General features: G+C 39.2%; 1 pseudogene; it reads right to left on the minus strand.

Moving 5' to 3' along the window:
• Positions 1-923: 923 nt before the first annotated feature.
• On the minus strand, positions 924-14,034 carry LOC119891638 (annotated as a pseudogene).
• Between the last annotated feature and the right edge of the window lie 614 nt (positions 14,035-14,648).

Below are 14,648 nucleotides of genomic sequence, written 5' to 3' on the forward strand. Positions count from 1 at the left end.
GGTCAACGAATGCATAAATATCAAGTACACAGACCTCTTTATTCTTCAATGCAAAAAGGTATAATAACAAGAATTGCCAAAACCTGTTTTTGATTGTTTTTTTCTGTTTTTTCATCCTGACACCAAAAATGTTGTTCTTTTTTGGTTTTGAAATAAATTTATGTTTTTGAATTACAAATTAATTATTGATTATCCAATGATACGCAGAACATGATTGGTTTAAACTTTATGTCAAACATGGCTATGTTTTTGTTTAATCATTAAAGGCTATATGTAGTTTTTAATGAAATCACATATCAATAAATCACTTTTTATTGCATATAAGTGAACGAGTTGTAACCTCACACCACTAGGCAGCACCAGCCTGTCCATCTAATATTGGCACCAGCGATTTTACTAATGGCCACATTGTCCTGGTTACTTTAATGGCACTTAATGAACACAGACTGCAGAAAATAGTACTAGTGACAGCCCTTTCTACCCTTCTAGATTCATTTGCACCGCTTTCTACCAAACAGGCAGTCAAGTCTACGTCCTGGTTTACATATGAAACACGTTCTTAAGCAGGGCAGCAGGAGATTAAAACGTAATTGGCGAAAGTCTAATATGGAAGTTTTGTTCTTTGCATGGCATGAGAGTGTATTAAACTACAGGTGTGCTCTAGCTACTGCAAAAACAGCCAATCAGTAAATATCCATAATTATACATTTTTCTGTGGCCATACACAAAAGCAGCCCTCTGTCGGCTATTCATCCTGTACGGCTCATGACTTCTTAGATTGTTTTCTGCAGTAAAATAGATGGGAAACAAAAGGACTTCCTCATCAGTTCCTACAAATTTCTCTCTTGAGACATCTAAACTGGGTTTAGCTTTAAAAGCACTTGTCTCATCTTGTCACTTTGCCTGGAAAACCATAACACCACTTTGTTTCTAAATAATCATTTATTTACAGGTTTGTTGCACTACTTACAATTCAAATAACACATTGATAGCCCAATTACAAATACAAAACTGTATATTTGGACAATACTGCAAGAGCACAAAGTTTAGAAAAGTAATGATCCCTCTTGAAGAAAAACATTGATGGCAGCTGGACTACACTGTCAGACCTGGAAGACCACCCTCCCCCCCTTAAAAAAAAAAAAAAAAAAAATCAAATAATGTAAAATGCCCAGTCTTTTTGTAAATTCATGTGTCGAATGGTGGCTGTATTTACAGTCACTGATAGAGCACTCTGGATTTCTCTCTCTCTCTCTGCTGTGCATCAGAGAGGCGTGGTTGGGGTGGAGGTGGTGGTGGGGACAGTCACTGGGTGCAGCCCCAGATCCAGGGATGGAGTTTCATCTGGTGGTGAAGGGCTCTTCTTCTGGGCATCCAGCTTCTCTGTCAGTTGCATGTACAGTTCCTTTACCGGCTCGCTGCACTGCTGTCACAAAGCACAGCATCACACACAGTGTCAGTATATGAAATAGTGTTTAATCTCATGCAGACATTTGCTCTGTTTAAAGGCTGCAATGTAAAACTTTTATTGAAATTATTAACTGGATAGATACTGTATTTTAAGTCTGTTGTCAGTTTGACACCATGTGTGGATGCCTTAAATAGGCTGAATTTTAACTGATGTTTGGGACGCTTGAGGGCACATAACCATAAGTAAGCAAGTTTTAATTTGATGCTAGTTATCCAAGATGGTGGCCATAGACTTCAGAAGTATCACTGTGAAACAGTTTAATCAAAATATGCATTAAAATGAACTAATATGCTTCTGAGTAACGAGTGTGCAGTGTAGTAAATGTAAATGTAAATGCTCCGTACTTGTATAGCGCCTTTCTAGTCTTTTTCGACCACTCACATCTGCATTCACCAGTCACACACATTCATACACAGAGCCTAAGTGCTCAAACGGAAACTAACATTCACACTCACTCATACACTGGCGGAATAGCCGCCAGGGGCAATTCGGGGTTCAGTATCTTGCCCAAGGACACTTCGACACGCAACTAGGGGGAGCCAGGGATTGAACCGCCGACCTTCCGATTAACGGCCAACCCGCTCTACCTCCTGAGCCACAGCCGCCCCGAATAGGGTTAGTAAAATGTATTTTATAGCCCACATTTACAAAAAGACACAGCAACAGTCGAATAAAGCTGCATTGAAAAATGGTGCTCGAGTAGGTTCCGATTCTTACTATCACTGTATTCAGATTAAAGCTGTGTATTTGTCTTTTTAAGGAAAAGGACAACTAGCCTAGTTCTATTTGAAGAACAATGAATTGCCTAACACATGTATACAGATACACTGAAACACATTGAAACAGAATTGTTGTGGTACTCAAAATGTTAACTTTACCGGTATTAGTCTATGGGGGCACTGGCGGTCGTCTTTTAAAGCCCAAGTTTTTATGTAGTAAGTCATACTGGGACAGAAGGAAGATGCCACCCAAAATAAGGCATGCCCGTTTGAAGTTTTGTCCAACTTTTGGCACTGGAAAACTTCACCACGTCACCTCGAGGAAGCAAGGCTTCTGCTCAAAGTTGGAACTACCTTTGGCCTGATCTCGCAACATTTGTCTTTGCGCAGTCGCCAGCAGCTCGAATTAAGTTAGCGATAATCAGCCGCAGTCATCTCGAACGTAGGTTGACCTGATGTCTGTCAGCCATCGGCAACGAATTGTCTATAGGCCCAAACCTAGTCTCTAATAGGGGTGGCTGAAAAAAATCGATTCTTAGATGCATAACGATGTGGACGTGGACGATTAACAAATGTCAAAAAATGTATTATTAATTTATAAATAATAAATTTATATATTTGATAACGCAATGTTGACGGAACGCAAAAAGCAGAACTCACGGAAGTGCAGTGTGGTGTGCACATAACAGAGAGACCAGTTATCCCCCTGGAATTGGCACACCACCGCTGTAGAATGAATAATATGTCGCACAATTATTAGTATCAATGCGCAAGTAATGATTTTAACTCATGGAGCATGGTGACACTCAACGCTTGGCAGCTCTCTGTGTATCCTGTGTGTGACAGTGAAAGTTCGGGAATTTAGCAATTTTTGACACCCCACCTAAATGTTCCACTGAAACAAGTTCCCCACTACACTTTTTTGCAAGGGTACCGTCACTGCATCCTGGGCTTAGTGCCACGCACTGTGAAGACCACTGTGATTGATTTAAAAAAATAAACAAGCCAGAGAGTTTTTTTTCCCCCCTATACCAGAATGATCATGGGTTCAGCTAGACTTTCTAAAATGATGTGTGGAGATGGGTTTGGCTATGCAAGACTAAATAATTAGTAATATTAACTGTAAAATCAGAAGTCAAAGTACATCAATATGCTTTACTTTCATATTGACATAGTTTTAACTAGTCTATATACTACAACAGCATGATGGAATTCCTGAAATTCACTCATGGCTTTTGGTTATGGTGTGACCACCCCAAGATTTTCAGTGGCCCCATCTGGTCACCCTTATGAAACATTGCTGGTGGTGCCACTGCGCTCCAGCCCACACTCTCTCACACAGTGGGAAACACTTTGGCTGTCTACACCAATTTTAAAATATAGAAAACAGAATAGGAACAATAGTCTGGAAACATTTCCTGTTATACTCTCTTTTTTTTTTGTCCATACTTATCCAGACCAAATTCCATACTGCATAAGAATCCTGGAGACCTGTTCCTGATTCTACCCATCATTACAACTCAGGTCCACTTCAAAGCACAAACTGAGTGTAGAAATGAAGCCAACCTGTTTCGGAGGTTCAAGAGTTTTCAGCAAAGTTTCCATGTACGATGGCAGCACTTTGTGGTGTAGATGCAGCAGCATCCGGAGGGTGTGTCTGTGGACGTTCTCTTTACTGGAAAATCACACAGAAACAGAGATGTTTGAGTACACTGGCTGTGAGGGTGTAGGTAGGATCTACTAGAATCAGCCCACCTTGAAAAAGAAGTCAGAAGAAAGCCATCAAATACAACTGAACAAAACTCTTCTGATCCAAACTCATCAGAGAGCAGGGTGAGGTGTCCAGTCAGCAGGTGCAGGAAGATGTCCCCGAAGGCCATGTCATTGTAGGTCTCCACTGTGGGGGAATAGCAGGAGGTCCAACTCTTATTTAACAAGTCCTGCTTTAAATGGGTGTCTTTCACTAGATTTCTTTTTAGTACAGTTGTGCCTATCTCTGCCAATTACGCATCAAATTAATTAAGAAATCTGCACTTTGGCTTAGGGTTACAACCTTTACAAAGGCTGAGGTTTAGATAATATAGTTTCAGATGTGGTAGGACTTCTTATATCTATCTATATATTTATATTTATATAAAATTCAGGGCAGAGGTGATACTCACCCAGGGCCGGTAGTAACCTCTGTAAAGCATTCTTGTTCCTCAATTTGGCAATGTGGAGGACATAGTAAAGACCCATTTCACAGGCCACCCTGTTCTCCTGCAGGTATCTGAGGGGGAGCAACAAAGACATAATTCACATCATTTCAGAGAAGGCGCATCACAAAGGTGCCCTGAACACACACTTCATGTGTTTTTGAAAGCTGCTAATTTCACTATCTTTGGGCGGTCTCACAGTCATGCTAGGATCCAGAGAGGTATCTCATAAAATCTGCCTATGGGCATGTTCAAAACAAAGATGCAAGGTTAGTATTCACATCTTCACTTTCAGAAAATGGGCAATATGACCGTAAGAAGTACAAAACCATAATGTATGGCCTGGGATTGGGGTTAAGCTACAGTTTATTTTTCAGTGAAATGTTTTGACAATAAAATATCAGAAAATAATGAAAGATGCCCATCACAAGTTCCCTGAGCTCAAGGGGGTATCCTCAAATTGCTTGTTGTGTGCATAACTGTTATAAAAAAAGAAGCAAAGATGTTTACAATAGCAGCAAAAGCCAAACAAATGAAATAAAAACAACTGTAAGTGTAAAAGCCTTCAAACTATACTGTGAACGGTTTACTACCCTGACTATAAAAGTAAGCAGGGGAAAGTCTGGAATGTGTTGTTCATATGCCAACATGACCCTATGCTCTTCTCACCTCCTGACACTGGCGCTGGCAAAGGGAACTCTGAGACACAGGTATTGATGGAAAAACTTTTAATGAAGCCATGTTAAATTCTGTAACCCACTCTCCTCCTGCAGTGCTCTACCTGTTGAAGGCATCTGGCAGAACGGTGGGGTAAGACTGGGAACTCTTCTCCTCACTGGGAAGCTTCTGTTCTACAATGAAGGTGTGATCATCAACAACCACCGACATCATGGCAGGCAGGAAGCGGGTCACCACCTCCAAGTCCTGAAAGGACACAGGAAGACAAATGAAAGGTCAATTCATTTAAATAGGTTTTAATGCAACCTTCATCTGGCCTCTAACTTTAGAACTTGATGTGATTTTATGAGCTGATGGACAGATACACCTGAGGTGACATACTGTACTTACCAAACGAGGCTCTTTAAAGACCTGGCTGTCAATCATGTCCCACGCCCCTTGACCCAGTGAGAGCATCCTCAGCAGCAGCATCAGGTCTGGACTGTCCTGTTCTCAAATACAACAGCTTGACATTATGTTGATGCAGTGGAGTGTGTGTGAAAGAACTCTATAGTGTAACCACATTTAATAAAGATGGAAAAAAGATGAAATGAAAACAATCCAGTGAGACAATACAGTCTGTTGCACATATTGGAATAGCCTTGCTGTTATACAACAGTCTTTTAATAAGGGATGCACCGAAATGAAAATTCTTGGCCGAAGCCGAATACTGAACAAGTACATTTATTTTGCCCCTTTTTTTAACCATTGCATAAATTAAATAGTCAAAATGTGCTTTTAACTCAGATATGGAAAGACTATGGTAGGTGGGCCCAAGAGGGTCCGTAAAGTAAATTACATATGTACATTTACAGTTGGTCATCAGTGATCTTATAAGTGGTATGTTGCCTTATATCCACTTAATTTTTGTATTCTTTTACGGTTGTCATTTTTTGACATATTTTGTATGTTCGGGCTTATCCATTGTTTATGTATGGAGACCTCTCAAGCCTGATTTCCTACAGTTTAGCTGTAGAGTTTTGTTTGATATTGCTCAGACATGGACTGCTTGTTTGTTATTTTTGGTTTTTATTTAGTTGTTTATGTTTGTCTTGGTTTGTCTGTCTGGTTGCTCTCGCCACCTTTGTCTGGTTACTCTTGCCACTTTTTCCCCCTCACCCTCACCAACTTTGCTTACTGATGTATTATAACCTCTCATCATAAATATTATAAACATTAATTTGGCTAAAGGTTTAAAGGTTATTCACCTCAATATCAGAAGCCTTACCTCAAAAATTTATCTTCTTAGAGCATGGGTTACTCTTTATAGACCTAGCATTATCACCATTTCTGATACATGGCTACATAGTAAAATTACAGACGAGGAAATCGATAACTCTGTTCTGTATGAAGCTGATAGGCCCACTAGAGGAGGTGGGGTAGCTATATATTTGGCTTTAAATTTAGTTTCGGAATGTGTCGTACCTAATGTAGAGCCAGTTAATTTTGAGTGCCTTTTTATCAATATTATTTTTCATAAAAATAAACATTTAACTATTGGAAATATTTACAGGCCTCCCTCTTCCCCCGACTGATTCTATAAATTGTCAACTGTTAATTCTCTTGAAAGGCAAAATGAAGTGATTATCCTTGGTGATTTTAATAGCAACTGGCTAGATCGTTCCTCCTCTGCAGAAAAAAAAAAAAAACTTATTAGGCAGTGTAAATCTCACTCAATTAATTAAGGAACCAACTACAGTTGATTGTCGGTATATACAGGAATCCTTAAGTAAAATCAATACCTTTTAAAAACCTTTTTCAAGACCGTTTCAACATATTTTAAGACTGCCACGCTTTTGAGCTGCAACTGGTTAAGTCAGCCTCACACCTTTAAAAGGGGAATTGTAGAGTTTTTAAAAGGAATTTAAACATATTTATAACATTTTATTGCTTATATGTGACCAGGTTATAACCTCACCTAAAAATTTAGGCATTCACCTACTCTCTCAGTTACCTATAACAGCCTGTTTAGGCCTACGGTTTTCTATGTGAAGGACTGGACAGATTTCCTGCGAAAATCCATTGTCTTCCATAGGCTACGACATTTATGTGCACAACATTACTGCAAAACGTGAAACACAGTGTGATTTTGTGTTTTAGTTGGTTCAAATTAGATAATGTGAGGTTGCTTGCTAACGCCAAGCAGTTGCAAGATACCTGACATAGTTGTAACTTATTTTCAGGCATAAATATGGCAAGGGTGTACAGTTGGTTGCAATCTGAAACCTTACTGCTAGAAGCCACTAAAAACTACACAACGCACCTTTAACTTACATTTACTATAAATAGATTTTGAGACTGTAAAACTAAACACTCTTTTTTTGTGATAACTTACATCGACCACTGTATAAATGCGCCTTAATTCAAGAAAGGAAAAAAGCTGAAGAGAATAAACTGAGTGATGGATAACGTTAGTAGTGTAGGCAGTTTAGCACAGATATTTGTGATCAACAGCTGCTCTCTGCATCCTAAAGCTGATTTGTGTAAACATTAGTAAAACAGATGTAAATAGAAAGAGGGGAACATGTTGCTCTCAGGAGGAGGAGGAGGCTAGAAGCAGCACATATTGGCACAATGGCATCCTGGCTCTGGCTAAATCTGTCCACTACAGGGGCTCCACAACCTGGAGGACGAGCTAGTATAAACAGTGTATTAGTATATTATTATAACATTATATTAAAAGTATATTGTTACTATATAATAGTAAACTGTTAGTTTGATCTTAATATGTTAAGTATATGTTGTTACTATATTCATTATAATTTCATATAATAGTATATAGCTTACCACTATTATAATATTAGTTTCAGTTCCAGCCGTTTCATTTTAGGATTGTTTCATATTGATTAACTTTGTGCAAGAAAAATGGAAAGTTTGCTGTAGCACATCAAACTTTTTTTTTTATGTCCCGCTCCATTCAGGCTGTGACTGATCTGTCCACGAGAAGTGACACTGACGAGCACATCTGCTTTATGAAAAGTTGAACGTGTTTCAATAAAAAGGCACAGATGTAGCTAAATAGCCAGCTAATGTTAGCCAAACCCAAGCGCTGCTTATATTTTCCCTGTTGTCTTCTGTCTTACCCCTTCACCTGCAACGCATCTTGCTCTTGTTTTTGAGTAGCGGGGTTGTTCAAGCGGCCACAGAGCTCAGTCCAAACATGTTTTGAACGATTATTATCGAGGGTCCAGCGTGGTGGAAGATTACGGTTGGTGGTGCTCGTAAATCAGTTTTCTGGTTCACACGGATCTATTTTTAGCGGCGTATGACAGTGAAAGGCTGGCACGGTAGAGCCCTGCACCCAACGTTAGACAAAATAATAACTCGCTACGACCTGCCTGTCTAGTAATTTTGGTTATGCAATATAAATAAATATGTTCTCACACACTTTTAGCATACAAACTCTTTGGGCAAAAAGGATTTTCACATTGACAAAAATATCTACAAAATTTAATACCTTGTTGGTGATTAAGACTTTTTAATACTTTTTAATGACCGTAATTTTCGCAAAATTGATTTATTACCTTTTAAGACTTTTTAAGACGCCACGAACACCCTGTATGTAAGGAATGCAAAATCTACTTATTATAGAGATAGCTTTTCACAGGATTTTCAAAATCACAGAAAATTCTGGAATCATTTGAACCGTGTACTCAATAAAAATAACAAAAATTATGCAAATCAAATACAAATTGACAATGCCATTATTTCAGATCCTTTACTCATTGCTAGTGCTTTCAATCATCATTTTTCTTCAATTACTAGTTCTAAAATTGTAAATTTAAATTGTAATGATATAGCTAGTCCTTCCAGCATGATCTGCTCTACTGGTGCATTCGGTTTCAGATCAATCATGCCTGTTGATGTTTTTCATGTCATTTGTGAGTTAAAAGAAAGTAGCAGTGCGGGTCCTGATGGTCTGCTCATGTGCTAATTGCCGTTTTATTCAAGTTGTCCTTTTCTACTTGTACTGTTCCCTCAACTTGGAAATGTGCACGAGTTACTCCTCTGCTTAAAGGTGGAGACCCATTTGATGTGAACAACTACCGTCCTATTTCTATTTTCTGTTCTATTGCCAAAATGTTTGAGAAATTAATTTTCAATCAATTATCACAATATCTTATACTCTAATCAGTCTGGTTTTAGACCTGATTTTTTAACCACCATAGCTCTTTTAAAGTTCACTAATGATATATTCTCAGCATTTGACAAAGACCAACATAGTGGTTCTATCTTTATTGACCTTTCCAAGGCCTTTGATATGGTTGATCAGTACCTGCTGCTTGATAAGCTTTAGTCCATTAGTTTGCATCAAAATGTTCTACTCTGGTTTAATGTTAATCTTCACGGGAGGCAACAGTGTGTTGTTTTCCACAGTTCCCAGTCTGATTATTTACTGCTTGATAAGTGAGTCCCCCAAGGTCCACTTTGGGACCCCTCCTTTTTTCTATTTTCATTAATGATTTATCAATAATCTGTAAAAATTGCTCAGTGCATCTGTATGCTGATGATACAGTTATTTACACCTCGGACTCAAATATATTAATACAGAATTCCTTACAAGCGGATTTCAATATGATACAAAACTGTCTTCACATGAATAAATTAGTAATAAATAAAAAGAAGTCCAGTAATATGTTGTTCGGAACAAGGCGTGATTGTCTTAGTACTTTACATTTGCATATTAACTTTGAGGATGGGTCTCATGGATAAAGTGGATTCTTTTAAATATCTTGGCTTTTGGCTAGACCCTGAACTCAATTTCAAATTGCATATGGACCTCATTTAAAAAAAAAAAATCTATGGGTGTTTATGTTCTCTTTACCGTTCAATACATTGTTTTACATTTCATAACAGGAAAATAATTATTACTCAGTTGATATTGCCGATTATTGATTATGCTGATATCAACTATATGAACATCACTGACACCAATCTCAGGCCTCTTAATGTTGTTTTTAATTGTCTTTGTAGATTTGTGATGAGGTTTCCATTTACCACTCATCACTGCTCATACAGGGGTCACTTAACTGGTTACAGCCTAAAGCAAGAAGCGAATTTCACTCAGCGCAATTGTGTGACATGTCACCTGCGTCCTCATCTACAGTGTACTCACCCTGGGTAACGCGTCCTGACTCAGCAGCTCTTGAAGGTTCCTCATGATACTCAGAACCAGGGTGTTACAAGCAAACGGGTCACACAGGATCATGGACAGGTCCCTGGAACGCACAGAAACACTCCAAAGATTAATTCACCCAATTATCTGAGATTAACAGCTCTTTACCTAAATTTAAACCGTCCCCCACGTCTGTTACCCAAGGACTTGCTCTTGTCCTTTCTTCACTCCATCCAGAAAACCTTGCAGCTCTCTGGCTCGCTTGCCATCGACAAACTTCTCACGGATGCAGGCGTCTAAACACCAAGTGAACTGTCAAAGCACACAACCGAAAAAAAACAAGAGAGAGAGAAACATGTAGCACAAAGTTAAACCACAGGAAATACAAGGTCTGTGGCTCTTCAGTAGTACTGTGGTAAATGCTAAACAGATTTACCATCACTGTCTGTGTCCTCACCTTATGGCAGGGGTCTACAGAGCAGATCTCACTGATGTCCAGGTCATGAAGAGACATCAGCAGCTCTGCTCTCAGCGTGCAGTAGTGAACATTTCGTGTTCGCAGGAAGAGTGTTCGTAAAAACTGCAGCACCATGTCGTACAGCTTCACGTTCTTTCCAATCATCTGGGTCAGCTTAAGGACCACCTACAACAACAGAAACACTCAACAACCCCATCACCTCACACAGGGATTCATGGCTCAAAGACTTTGGTTAGTATTTATTGGACATCTAACTTGCTAACTGGGACTCACCTCGCCTTGGCGTCTTGTTTTGGGAGAAGTGCTGAAGAAATTGTGCAGGATGGAGAGGTCACTGCTGAACAGAGCTGCTTCTTTCTCCACAATGTACTGCTTCAGGAGGGGCGACACTTCATCCCCAAACAGAGCCTGGTTGTCCTGCCAGATCTGCCTTTTCACCTCCACAGCACACACCTTGTACAGCTCCTTGTCTGCCATCACCATCTTCAGTTTTTTATCTGGTACCTGCAGGAGGGAACACGTGATCAAGATTAAGGAGAGTTCTTTCACTCAAATGTGTTAGTAAGGTTTGGTTCCACCACGAGCCACCGACAGCTTCAGTCTGTCACAGATTCTGCTGAACAGCATTCTGTCAAAAGATTTTCCTTCTGGAAAAGAGCACTCCCATCATAGGATGATGTCACTTAGATATTTTCTTACTGACAACTTGATCCAAAATCAACTACTTTGACATTTCACTTGACAGATTTAACTGCATCATGCACGACCCCTATGGTATCTATTCATAATGTTTCTCCATACAGCTATTCAGATATTCCTTTAATTTGTCCCCATTATGTACATCTTATAGCATGATTTCGGTATTTTTTAAAACTTGGGACCTATTATAACATATTTTGTTGTCGAAATGTCTAATAGGTACAAAAAGTTTTGGAATCCTGCAGTAGATGCTTCAGCTGGCAGCCACAAACTGGCTGCAACGTATTCCTTGCAATTCCTTCCAATTGTGCCCGTCAAAGTTATGTCCACTAAAAGTGCTTCTTTTTGCCACCGACAAGCTCAGACTGTTATACCAGGTGTCTGACAACATTGAGGAAAGGAGTAACACCCGGTGACACCCCTTGTTTTTAACAGGAAACTGAAGTCTCTTTCAAGGACAATTCTCGCTCTGAAATATTGTGAGAAAGTTGTTGCAGGAAGACAACGGTGGAAATGTGAGTCAGAGATATTTTTAATGCACTGTACGTCTGTGACTGTACATGTTAACATGGTACAATAAACAATGTCTGTGACCCCAGCTGATTAAAGGTCAATACTGCACACACCCTGGTGATAAATTACTATTTTTAGTCTTCAACAGAGAAGAAATATCCCTAAAATACTTGCCTTGGGTAGATGCTTCAGCACCTGCATTACCACTGGCTGAATGGATGGCATTTTGACAAGTGGAAAGCTCTTCTCCAGCAGCTCCTCAAGCTTTCCGTATCTGTAAGTAGATTGAAAAGAAGCAAAGCATTCAATTTGGTTCCTTCAGAAAACATTACTCATAATCACAAACAACCAATGACACACCTGTCCTCGTCCTTCCCTCTGCAATGGTGGCAACTCGCTCCATCAGCTTTTCTCGAAGCTCATCAAAGACAGACTGGTGGAACTCCAGCCGAGGCGTTCCGTGGAGGTCGAGGAAGGGAAGAGCAGACTGGAGGGTGGGCAGCAGGATGCCATTTTCCATCTGTCGTCATGTAACGCATCAAAAACTCATCAGGGATTAGTTCCAGCTGTAGCTGATCAATTTAGAGCCAGCTGAAAAAATGTTCCCTTGCTTATCTGCAATTTCTGACATCAGGTAGCACACGGCTAACACACCAGTGAAACTAAGCATCCCTTTATTGAAGAACTGCTCCGTTTAGTCTCTCTGGCTCATTGAAACACACATTGATATCATGGAATAACAAGTCAACCTATGCTAAAACAAAACATATTAAGAATGGAATAAAGTATCTGTAGGTTTATTGATTGCATGCAGATGTATATCTGCATAAACAAAACTTAAATATTAGTTGCTGAATTAAGATTGTTCTGTCTGAAGACATGATGCCACCTGTTAGGGTAAGCTCCAGCTGAATATCTGGACTTTCAACTGAAAACTAGACATTAAGGACCGTCTCAAAAACAAAATGCTTGTAGGAAAAACTAACTACACTTCAATCATTGCTATTCCTATTTTTTTTTTTGTAGCTGGTAGCTCACACTGTGAATTTGCGATAACTGACCAAACAGATTCATAAGAATAGAACACAGGTAGAACACTTCTTTATCTGGGAAACAATAACTTATTATACATGTATAATTCAAATCTGACACTTGTCAGAGAAAAAAAGCATTGTGTGCATAGAGAAATAGGGGTGTATGTGGGTCTGCAGGTGAGATCCTTGCATGCCGTTGCTATTTTGGTCTCACTGGTTAACCAGGTCTAACCATAAACATTAGTAATAAGCAAAGAAGAGAAAGGAGAGGGGGTTGTGGCTACAACCCCTGCTGGAGATGGGAGAAAGGCAAAGTAAAAATTAGTGGATATCTTATTTACAACACGCAACAGGTCGCATAACATTCAGTTGTAGGGCCATTACCCCCGTAAGTTGTCCTCTGAATTTCCCCGTCTATACTAGTATTCACGAGATGCTCATCTGACCGTAAAGCGTTCCAGTCGGTGGAATCTCGTGGGCTGGCTATCGTTAACTTTACGTATTTGGTAACGTTAACTTATTAACGCTGCATTTGCAAAATCACACTATATAACCAATTTCTGCAACTACTAAACGTGTTGCACATTGCATCCATATTTTAGTGTTGTCTTTCATTGAATTTGTGCCGCGTTTAGCGAGATAACAAGCGACAGAGACGGGCAGCTAGCTAGCATGATGGCGTTACAAACTGACTTTAGCGTCATTTAACGTTACATCGTTTGGGAAACTCCGGGGGGCATTGGCTGGTATGCCAAATGCACACACAGCAGACTTTTAACATGAGCACATACGTGCAGTTTAGCATACAACCTTTCTATAGTAGGTTAGCTTTACCTGAAACTGATCAATGGCTTTCAGCGGCTCTGTGCAGTTGGTGAGAGTTTCTTTCAGGTCCTCGCCGTTGGAGATCCCGAGCTCAGGCAGCCCCGCGAACATTTTGGCTGCTGTTTAATCATCAATGTCAAGATGTCTGTTTGAGTGAAGTCTTCTGACTTGTGGATTTGTAGCCGAAAAGAAAATCGCTTCCTACAAAATACACTTACACATTATGCTTTTCGCTGTCAAAGCAAACTTCCTGTGTTGCAACTTTGTAAACAGTCCGCCAGAAACACATGACGAAAACAACCCGTGCTTCATTTGTGCTCTGAAACAAAGGACATCATTTGTTTTTTGTGGTTAATTGTACGCCGCATGGTCTGCTGTTTTGGCTAAATCCTGAACCCTACATATGTTAATCATTAGGAGTATTTGTGTTAATAAATGATAATTACAGACGTGTTTATACGTGATTATGATCACAGACGTTAAAATGACTTCAAGCACTAGGAGACTGTCTAGTCATTGCTTTTACTTGTGACTAATCAGTAATTTCACTGAGGAACAAAAGAGAATATCCAAATCCCTTAATAATCTGTAGGTGATTGTGCCTGTTGACACTGCCAATGGTATGGGGGATATTTCTGGTCATAATTAAAATCCAAATAGAAAATTAAAAGATACAGTTAAATAGATTATTATTTTTACTACACCACAAGGGAATAATCAGGCCATAAACTTAAAAAAAGCAAAAGCAAAATTAAAAGTATGTTTATATTTAAAATGTTGGAAAATATAAAGTGAAAATAAAAAGGTTAAAATTTAATTAAAAAATTAAATGGAAATGCTCAAACTTAAAGGTTAAATCGTAAAAATTAAATTGAAAATGC

This window comes from Micropterus salmoides, unplaced genomic scaffold (assembly GCF_014851395.1).
Source record: "Micropterus salmoides isolate LMB-PRFRI ecotype aquatic unplaced genomic scaffold, ASM1485139v1 Ms_hic_scaffold_7, whole genome shotgun sequence".
Lineage (NCBI taxonomy): Eukaryota > Metazoa > Chordata > Actinopteri > Centrarchiformes > Centrarchidae > Micropterus > Micropterus salmoides.